This window comes from Carex rostrata, chromosome 18 (genome assembly GCF_964058835.1).
Source record: "Carex rostrata chromosome 18, lpCarRost1.2, whole genome shotgun sequence".
Taxonomy (NCBI): Eukaryota; Viridiplantae; Streptophyta; class Magnoliopsida; order Poales; family Cyperaceae; genus Carex; species Carex rostrata.
This window is the reverse complement of record NC_135935.1, coordinates 5,728,108-5,736,288: the sequence shown is the minus strand read 5'-3', so window position 1 is coordinate 5,736,288 and position 8,181 is coordinate 5,728,108. Positions and strand designations below refer to the sequence as shown.

General features: G+C 38.7%; 23 non-coding genes across 23 annotated transcripts; all 23 read right to left on the bottom strand.

Moving 5' to 3' along the window:
* Nucleotides 1-363: 363 nt before the first annotated feature.
* LOC144570013 (5S ribosomal RNA) lies at nt 364-482 on the bottom strand. Its single transcript, XR_013516288.1, has one exon. It is a non-coding gene; the product is annotated as a 5S ribosomal RNA (ribosomal RNA).
* Nucleotides 483-706: 224 nt separating this feature from the next.
* Nucleotides 707-824, bottom strand: LOC144570731 (5S ribosomal RNA). The gene has a single exon (XR_013516985.1). It is a non-coding gene; the product is annotated as a 5S ribosomal RNA (ribosomal RNA).
* Nucleotides 825-1,048: 224 nt separating this feature from the next.
* LOC144570002 (5S ribosomal RNA) lies at nt 1,049-1,167 on the bottom strand. Its single transcript, XR_013516277.1, has one exon. It is a non-coding gene; the product is annotated as a 5S ribosomal RNA (ribosomal RNA).
* A 223-nt stretch (nt 1,168-1,390) lies between these two features.
* Nucleotides 1,391-1,509, bottom strand: LOC144569991 (5S ribosomal RNA). The gene has a single exon (XR_013516266.1). It is a non-coding gene; the product is annotated as a 5S ribosomal RNA (ribosomal RNA).
* A 224-nt stretch (nt 1,510-1,733) lies between these two features.
* On the bottom strand, nt 1,734-1,852 carry LOC144569980 (5S ribosomal RNA). The gene has a single exon (XR_013516255.1). It is a non-coding gene; the product is annotated as a 5S ribosomal RNA (ribosomal RNA).
* A 223-nt stretch (nt 1,853-2,075) lies between these two features.
* LOC144569969 (5S ribosomal RNA) lies at nt 2,076-2,194 on the bottom strand. The gene has a single exon (XR_013516244.1). It is a non-coding gene; the product is annotated as a 5S ribosomal RNA (ribosomal RNA).
* Nucleotides 2,195-2,418: 224 nt separating this feature from the next.
* Nucleotides 2,419-2,537, bottom strand: LOC144569957 (5S ribosomal RNA). Its single transcript, XR_013516231.1, has one exon. It is a non-coding gene; the product is annotated as a 5S ribosomal RNA (ribosomal RNA).
* A 224-nt stretch (nt 2,538-2,761) lies between these two features.
* LOC144569945 (5S ribosomal RNA) lies at nt 2,762-2,880 on the bottom strand. The gene has a single exon (XR_013516220.1). It is a non-coding gene; the product is annotated as a 5S ribosomal RNA (ribosomal RNA).
* A 223-nt stretch (nt 2,881-3,103) lies between these two features.
* Nucleotides 3,104-3,222, bottom strand: LOC144569934 (5S ribosomal RNA). The gene has a single exon (XR_013516209.1). It is a non-coding gene; the product is annotated as a 5S ribosomal RNA (ribosomal RNA).
* Nucleotides 3,223-3,446: 224 nt separating this feature from the next.
* LOC144569923 (5S ribosomal RNA) lies at nt 3,447-3,565 on the bottom strand. The gene has a single exon (XR_013516198.1). It is a non-coding gene; the product is annotated as a 5S ribosomal RNA (ribosomal RNA).
* A 224-nt stretch (nt 3,566-3,789) lies between these two features.
* LOC144569912 (5S ribosomal RNA) lies at nt 3,790-3,908 on the bottom strand. The gene has a single exon (XR_013516187.1). It is a non-coding gene; the product is annotated as a 5S ribosomal RNA (ribosomal RNA).
* A 224-nt stretch (nt 3,909-4,132) lies between these two features.
* Nucleotides 4,133-4,251, bottom strand: LOC144571244 (5S ribosomal RNA). The gene has a single exon (XR_013517451.1). It is a non-coding gene; the product is annotated as a 5S ribosomal RNA (ribosomal RNA).
* Nucleotides 4,252-4,475: 224 nt separating this feature from the next.
* Nucleotides 4,476-4,594, bottom strand: LOC144571233 (5S ribosomal RNA). The gene has a single exon (XR_013517440.1). It is a non-coding gene; the product is annotated as a 5S ribosomal RNA (ribosomal RNA).
* A 224-nt stretch (nt 4,595-4,818) lies between these two features.
* On the bottom strand, nt 4,819-4,937 carry LOC144571221 (5S ribosomal RNA). The gene has a single exon (XR_013517429.1). It is a non-coding gene; the product is annotated as a 5S ribosomal RNA (ribosomal RNA).
* Nucleotides 4,938-5,161: 224 nt separating this feature from the next.
* On the bottom strand, nt 5,162-5,280 carry LOC144571209 (5S ribosomal RNA). The gene has a single exon (XR_013517417.1). It is a non-coding gene; the product is annotated as a 5S ribosomal RNA (ribosomal RNA).
* Nucleotides 5,281-5,504: 224 nt separating this feature from the next.
* LOC144571198 (5S ribosomal RNA) lies at nt 5,505-5,623 on the bottom strand. Its single transcript, XR_013517406.1, has one exon. It is a non-coding gene; the product is annotated as a 5S ribosomal RNA (ribosomal RNA).
* A 224-nt stretch (nt 5,624-5,847) lies between these two features.
* On the bottom strand, nt 5,848-5,966 carry LOC144571185 (5S ribosomal RNA). Its single transcript, XR_013517394.1, has one exon. It is a non-coding gene; the product is annotated as a 5S ribosomal RNA (ribosomal RNA).
* A 224-nt stretch (nt 5,967-6,190) lies between these two features.
* LOC144571173 (5S ribosomal RNA) lies at nt 6,191-6,309 on the bottom strand. Its single transcript, XR_013517383.1, has one exon. It is a non-coding gene; the product is annotated as a 5S ribosomal RNA (ribosomal RNA).
* Nucleotides 6,310-6,533: 224 nt separating this feature from the next.
* Nucleotides 6,534-6,652, bottom strand: LOC144571160 (5S ribosomal RNA). Its single transcript, XR_013517372.1, has one exon. It is a non-coding gene; the product is annotated as a 5S ribosomal RNA (ribosomal RNA).
* Nucleotides 6,653-6,876: 224 nt separating this feature from the next.
* LOC144571149 (5S ribosomal RNA) lies at nt 6,877-6,995 on the bottom strand. The gene has a single exon (XR_013517361.1). It is a non-coding gene; the product is annotated as a 5S ribosomal RNA (ribosomal RNA).
* Nucleotides 6,996-7,219: 224 nt separating this feature from the next.
* LOC144571137 (5S ribosomal RNA) lies at nt 7,220-7,338 on the bottom strand. Its single transcript, XR_013517350.1, has one exon. It is a non-coding gene; the product is annotated as a 5S ribosomal RNA (ribosomal RNA).
* A 224-nt stretch (nt 7,339-7,562) lies between these two features.
* On the bottom strand, nt 7,563-7,681 carry LOC144571125 (5S ribosomal RNA). Its single transcript, XR_013517339.1, has one exon. It is a non-coding gene; the product is annotated as a 5S ribosomal RNA (ribosomal RNA).
* Nucleotides 7,682-7,905: 224 nt separating this feature from the next.
* Nucleotides 7,906-8,024, bottom strand: LOC144571113 (5S ribosomal RNA). Its single transcript, XR_013517328.1, has one exon. It is a non-coding gene; the product is annotated as a 5S ribosomal RNA (ribosomal RNA).
* Between the last annotated feature and the right edge of the window lie 157 nt (nt 8,025-8,181).

Genomic DNA, 8,181 nt, shown 5'->3' with positions numbered 1-8,181 from the left:
TAAATTAAAATAAAAAGGAATTGCAATACACAGGGACTTCCAGGAGGTCACACATCTAGTAATACTCTGCCCCAAGCACGCTTAACTGCGGAGTTCGATGGGATCCGGTGCTTTAGGTGCTGGTATCGATCGATATCCTGTTAGTGAGAATGACTCAAACCTCTACTTAAACGCAAATAACGACTATTTATTTAAAATCGATTTATTTTCTTCATAAATTATCTAACTAATTTTAATTTAATTTACAGTTAAATTCCATAATTCGATAAAAACTCGAGACAACCGCCTCGTGCGCTCATGATACAGAAGTACGCCATTTGCGGATGCGACGCGCGGCACTCGAGTATTAAAATAAAATAAAAAGGAATGCAACACAGGGACTTCCCAGGAGGTCACCCATCCTAGTACTACTCCTGCCCAAGCACGCTTAACTGCGGAGTTCCGATGGGATCCGGTGCTTTAGTGCTGGTATGATCGCATCCGTTATAGAATGACTCAAACCTCTACTTAAACGCAAATAACGACTATTTTAATTTAAAAATCGATTTAATTTCATCATAAATTATCTAACTAATTTAATTTAATTTACAAGTTAAAATTCCATAATTCGATAAAACTCCGAGACAACCGCCTCGTGCGCTCATATACAGAATTACGCCATTTGCGGATGCGACGCGCGGCAACAAAAATTAAAATAAAATAAAAAGGAATGCAACACAGGGACTTCCCAGGAGGTCACCCATCCTAGTACTACTCCTGCCCAAGCACGCTTAACTGCGGAGTTCCGATGGGATCCGGTGCTTAGTGCTGGTATGATCGCATCCGTTATAGAATGACTCAAACCTCTACTTAAACGCAAATAACGACTATTTTAATTTAAAAATCGATTTAATTTCATCATAAATTATCTAACTAATTTAATTTAATTTACAAGTTAAAATTCCATAATTCGATAAAACTCCGAGACAACCGCCTCGTGCGCTCATATACAGAATTACGCCATTTGCGGATGCGACGCGCGGCAACAAAAAATAAAATAAAATAAAAAGGAATGCAACACAGGGACTTCCCAGGAGGTCACCCATCCTAGTACTACTCCTGCCCAAGCACGCTTAACTGCGGAGTTCCGATGGGATCCGGTGCTTTAGTGCTGGTATGATCGCATCCGTTATAGAATGACTCAAACTCTACTTAAACGCAAATAACGACTATTTTAATTTAAAAATCGATTTAATTTCATCATAAATTATCTAACTAATTTAATTTAATTTACAAGTTAAAATTCCATAATTCGATAAAACTCCGAGACAACCGCCTCGTGCGCTCATATACAGAATTACGCCATTTGCGGATGCGACGCGCGGCAACAAAAAATAAAATAAAATAAAAAGGAATGCAACACAGGGACTTCCCAGGAGGTCACCCATCCTAGTACTACTCCTGCCCAAGCACGCTTAACTGCGGAGTTCCGATGGGATCCGGTGCTTTAGTGCTGGTATGATCGCATCCGTTATAGAATGACTCAAACCTCTACTTAAACGCAAATAACGACTATTTTAATTTAAAAATCGATTTAATTTCATCATAAATTATCTAACTAATTTAATTTAATTTACAAGTTAAAATTCCATAATTCGATAAAACTCCGAGACAACCGCCTCGTGCGCTCATATACAGAATTACGCCATTTGCGGATGCGACGCGCGGCAACAAAAAATAAAATAAAATAAAAAGGAATGCAACACAGGGACTTCCCAGGAGGTCACCCATCCTAGTACTACTCCTGCCCAAGCACGCTTAACTGCGGAGTTCCGATGGGATCCGGTGCTTTAGTGCTGGTATGATCGCATCCGTTATAGAATGACTCAAACCTCTACTTAAACGCAAATAACGACTATTTTAATTTAAAAATCGATTTAATTTCATCATAAATTATCTAACTAATTTAATTTAATTTACAAGTTAAAATTCCATAATTCGATAAAACTCCGAGACAACCGCCTCGTGCGCTCATATACAGAATTACGCCATTTGCGGATGCGACGCGCGGCAACAAAAATAAAATAAAATAAAAAGGAATGCAACACAGGGACTTCCCAGGAGGTCACCCATCCTAGTACTACTCCTGCCCAAGCACGCTTAACTGCGGAGTTCCGATGGGATCCGGTGCTTTAGTGCTGGTATGATCGCATCCGTTATAGAATGACTCAAACCTCTACTTAAACGCAAATAACGACTATTTTAATTTAAAAATCGATTTAATTTCATCATAAATTATCTAACTAATTTAATTTAATTTACAAGTTAAAATTCCATAATTCGATAAAACTCCGAGACAACCGCCTCGTGCGCTCATATACAGAATTACGCCATTTGCGGATGCGACGCGCGGCAACAAAAAATAAAATAAAATAAAAAGGAATGCAACACAGGGACTTCCCAGGAGGTCACCCATCCTAGTACTACTCCTGCCCAAGCACGCTTAACTGCGGAGTTCCGATGGGATCCGGTGCTTTAGTGCTGGTATGATCGCATCCGTTATAGAATGACTCAAACCTCTACTTAAACGCAAATAACGACTATTTTAATTTAAAAATCGATTTAATTTCATCATAAATTATCTAACTAATTTAATTTAATTTACAAGTTAAAATTCCATAATTCGATAAAACTCCGAGACAACCGCCTCGTGCGCTCATATACAGAATTACGCCATTTGCGGATGCGACGCGCGGCAACAAAAAATAAAATAAAATAAAAAGGAATGCAACACAGGGACTTCCCAGGAGGTCACCCATCCTAGTACTACTCCTGCCCAAGCACGCTTAACTGCGGAGTTCCGATGGGATCCGGTGCTTTAGTGCTGGTATGATCGCATCCGTTATAGAATGACTCAAACCTCTACTTAAACGCAAATAACGACTATTTTAATTTAAAAATCGATTTAATTTCATCATAAATTATCTAACTAATTTAATTTAATTTACAAGTTAAAATTCCATAATTCGATAAACTCCGAGACAACCGCCTCGTGCGCTCATATACAGAATTACGCCATTTGCGGATGCGACGCGCGGCAACAAAAAATAAAATAAAATAAAAAGGAATGCAACACAGGGACTTCCCAGGAGGTCACCCATCCTAGTACTACTCCTGCCCAAGCACGCTTAACTGCGGAGTTCCGATGGGATCCGGTGCTTTAGTGCTGGTATGATCGCATCCGTTATAGAATGACTCAAACCTCTACTTAAACGCAAATAACGACTATTTTAATTTAAAAATCGATTTAATTTCATCATAAATTATCTAACTAATTTAATTTAATTTACAAGTTAAAATTCCATAATTCGATAAAACTCCGAGACAACCGCCTCGTGCGCTCATATACAGAATTACGCCATTTGCGGATGCGACGCGCGGCAACAAAAAATAAAATAAAATAAAAAGGAATGCAACACAGGGACTTCCCAGGAGGTCACCCATCCTAGTACTACTCCTGCCCAAGCACGCTTAACTGCGGAGTTCCGATGGGATCCGGTGCTTTAGTGCTGGTATGATCGCATCCGTTATAGAATGACTCAAACCTCTACTTAAACGCAAATAACGACTATTTTAATTTAAAAATCGATTTAATTTCATCATAAATTATCTAACTAATTTAATTTAATTTACAAGTTAAAATTCCATAATTCGATAAAACTCCGAGACAACCGCCTCGTGCGCTCATATACAGAATTACGCCATTTGCGGATGCGACGCGCGGCAACAAAAAATAAAATAAAATAAAAAGGAATGCAACACAGGGACTTCCCAGGAGGTCACCCATCCTAGTACTACTCCTGCCCAAGCACGCTTAACTGCGGAGTTCCGATGGGATCCGGTGCTTTAGTGCTGGTATGATCGCATCCGTTATAGAATGACTCAAACCTCTACTTAAACGCAAATAACGACTATTTTAATTTAAAAATCGATTTAATTTCATCATAAATTATCTAACTAATTTAATTTAATTTACAAGTTAAAATTCCATAATTCGATAAAACTCCGAGACAACCGCCTCGTGCGCTCATATACAGAATTACGCCATTTGCGGATGCGACGCGCGGCAACAAAAAATAAAATAAAATAAAAAGGAATGCAACACAGGGACTTCCCAGGAGGTCACCCATCCTAGTACTACTCCTGCCCAAGCACGCTTAACTGCGGAGTTCCGATGGGATCCGGTGCTTTAGTGCTGGTATGATCGCATCCGTTATAGAATGACTCAAACCTCTACTTAAACGCAAATAACGACTATTTTAATTTAAAAATCGATTTAATTTCATCATAAATTATCTAACTAATTTAATTTAATTTACAAGTTAAAATTCCATAATTCGATAAAACTCCGAGACAACCGCCTCGTGCGCTCATATACAGAATTACGCCATTTGCGGATGCGACGCGCGGCAACAAAAAATAAAATAAAATAAAAAGGAATGCAACACAGGGACTTCCCAGGAGGTCACCCATCCTAGTACTACTCCTGCCCAAGCACGCTTAACTGCGGAGTTCCGATGGGATCCGGTGCTTTAGTGCTGGTATGATCGCATCCGTTATAGAATGACTCAAACCTCTACTTAAACGCAAATAACGACTATTTTAATTTAAAAATCGATTTAATTTCATCATAAATTATCTAACTAATTTAATTTAATTTACAAGTTAAAATTCCATAATTCGATAAAACTCCGAGACAACCGCCTCGTGCGCTCATATACAGAATTACGCCATTTGCGGATGCGACGCGCGGCAACAAAAAATAAAATAAAATAAAAAGGAATGCAACACAGGGACTTCCCAGGAGGTCACCCATCCTAGTACTACTCCTGCCCAAGCACGCTTAACTGCGGAGTTCCGATGGGATCCGGTGCTTTAGTGCTGGTATGATCGCATCCGTTATAGAATGACTCAAACCTCTACTTAAACGCAAATAACGACTATTTTAATTTAAAAATCGATTTAATTTCATCATAAATTATCTAACTAATTTAATTTAATTTACAAGTTAAAATTCCATAATTCGATAAAACTCCGAGACAACCGCCTCGTGCGCTCATATACAGAATTACGCCATTTGCGGATGCGACGCGCGGCAACAAAAAATAAAATAAAATAAAAAGGAATGCAACACAGGGACTTCCCAGGAGGTCACCCATCCTAGTACTACTCCTGCCCAAGCACGCTTAACTGCGGAGTTCCGATGGGATCCGGTGCTTTAGTGCTGGTATGATCGCATCCGTTATAGAATGACTCAAACCTCTACTTAAACGCAAATAACGACTATTTTAATTTAAAAATCGATTTAATTTCATCATAAATTATCTAACTAATTTAATTTAATTTACAAGTTAAAATTCCATAATTCGATAAAACTCCGAGACAACCGCCTCGTGCGCTCATATACAGAATTACGCCATTTGCGGATGCGACGCGCGGCAACAAAAAATAAAATAAAATAAAAAGGAATGCAACACAGGGACTTCCCAGGAGGTCACCCATCCTAGTACTACTCCTGCCCAAGCACGCTTAACTGCGGAGTTCCGATGGGATCCGGTGCTTTAGTGCTGGTATGATCGCATCCGTTATAGAATGACTCAAACCTCTACTTAAACGCAAATAACGACTATTTTAATTTAAAAATCGATTTAATTTCATCATAAATTATCTAACTAATTTAATTTAATTTACAAGTTAAAATTCCATAATTCGATAAAACTCCGAGACAACCGCCTCGTGCGCTCATATACAGAATTACGCCATTTGCGGATGCGACGCGCGGCAACAAAAAATAAAATAAAATAAAAAGGAATGCAACACAGGGACTTCCCAGGAGGTCACCCATCCTAGTACTACTCCTGCCCAAGCACGCTTAACTGCGGAGTTCCGATGGGATCCGGTGCTTTAGTGCTGGTATGATCGCATCCGTTATAGAATGACTCAAACCTCTACTTAAACGCAAATAACGACTATTTTAATTTAAAAATCGATTTAATTTCATCATAAATTATCTAACTAATTTAATTTAATTTACAAGTTAAAATTCCATAATTCGATAAAACTCCGAGACAACCGCCTCGTGCGCTCATATACAGAATTACGCCATTTGCGGATGCGACGCGCGGCAACAAAAAATAAAATAAAATAAAAAGGAATGCAACACAGGGACTTCCCAGGAGGTCACCCATCCTAGTACTACTCCTGCCCAAGCACGCTTAACTGCGGAGTTCCGATGGGATCCGGTGCTTTAGTGCTGGTATGATCGCATCCGTTATAGAATGACTCAAACCTCTACTTAAACGCAAATAACGACTATTTTAATTTAAAAATCGATTTAATTTCATCATAAATTATCTAACTAATTTAATTTAATTTACAAGTTAAAATTCCATAATTCGATAAAACTCCGAGACAACCGCCTCGTGCGCTCATATACAGAATTACGCCATTTGCGGATGCGACGCGCGGCAACAAAAAATAAAATAAAATAAAAAGGAATGCAACACAGGGACTTCCCAGGAGGTCACCCATCCTAGTACTACTCCTGCCCAAGCACGCTTAACTGCGGAGTTCCGATGGGATCCGGTGCTTTAGTGCTGGTATGATCGCATCCGTTATAGAATGACTCAAACCTCTACTTAAACGCAAATAACGACTATTTTAATTTAAAAATCGATTTAATTTCATCATAAATTATCTAACTAATTTAATTTAATTTACAAGTTAAAATTCCATAATTCGATAAAACTCCGAGACAACCGCCTCGTGCGCTCATATACAGAATTACGCCATTTGCGGATGCGACGCGCGGCAACAAAAAATAAAATAAAATAAAAAGGAATGCAACACAGGGACTTCCCAGGAGGTCACCCATCCTAGTACTACTCCTGCCCAAGCACGCTTAACTGCGGAGTTCCGATGGGATCCGGTGCTTTAGTGCTGGTATGATCGCATCCGTTATAGAATGACTCAAACCTCTACTTAAACGCAAATAACGACTATTTTAATTTAAAAATCGATTTAATTTCATCATAAATTATCTAACTAATTTAATTTAATTTACAAGTTAAAATTCCATAATTCGATAAAACTCCGAGACAACCGCCTCGTGCGCTCATATACAGAATTACGCCATTTGCGGATGCGACGCGCGGCAACAAAAAATAAAATAAAATAAAAAGGAATGCAACACAGGGACTTCCCAGGAGGTCACCCATCCTAGTACTACTCCTGCCCAAGCACGCTTAACTGCGGAGTTCCGATGGGATCCGGTGCTTTAGTGCTGGTATGATCGCATCCGTTATAGAATGACTCAAACCTCTACTTAAACGCAAATAACGACTATTTTAATTTAAAAATCGATTTAATTTCATCATAAATTATCTAACTAATTTAATTTAATTTACAAGTTAAAATTCCATAATTCGATAAAACTCCGAGACAACCGCCTCGTGCGCTCATATACAGAATTACGCCATTTGCGGATGCGACGCGCGGCAACAAAAAATAAAATAAAATAAAAAGGAATGCAACACAGGGACTTCCCAGGAGGTCACCCATCCTAGTACTACTCCTGCCCAAGCACGCTTAACTGCGGAGTTCCGATGGGATCCGGTGCTTTAGTGCTGGTATGATCGCATCCGTTATAGAATGACTCAAACCTCTACTTAAACGCAAATAACGACTATTTTAATTTAAAAATCGATTTAATTTCATCATAAATTATCTAACTAATTTAATTTAATTTACAAGTTAAAATTCCATAATTCGATAAAACTCCGAGACAACCGCCTCGTGCGCTCATATACAGAATTACGCCATTTGCGGATGCGACGCGCGGCAACAAAAAATAAAATAAAATAAAAAGGAATGCAACACAGGGACTTCCCAGGAGGTCACCCATCCTAGTACTACTCCTGCCCAAGCACGCTTAACTGCGGAGTTCCGATGGGATCCGGTGCTTTAGTGCTGGTATGATCGCATCCGTTATAGAATGACTCAAACCTCTACTTAAACGCAAATAACGACTATTTTAATTTAAAAATCGATTTAATTTCATCATAAATTATCTAACTAATTTAATTTAATTTACAAGTTAAAATTCCATAATTCGATAAAACTCCGAGACAACCGCCTCGTGCG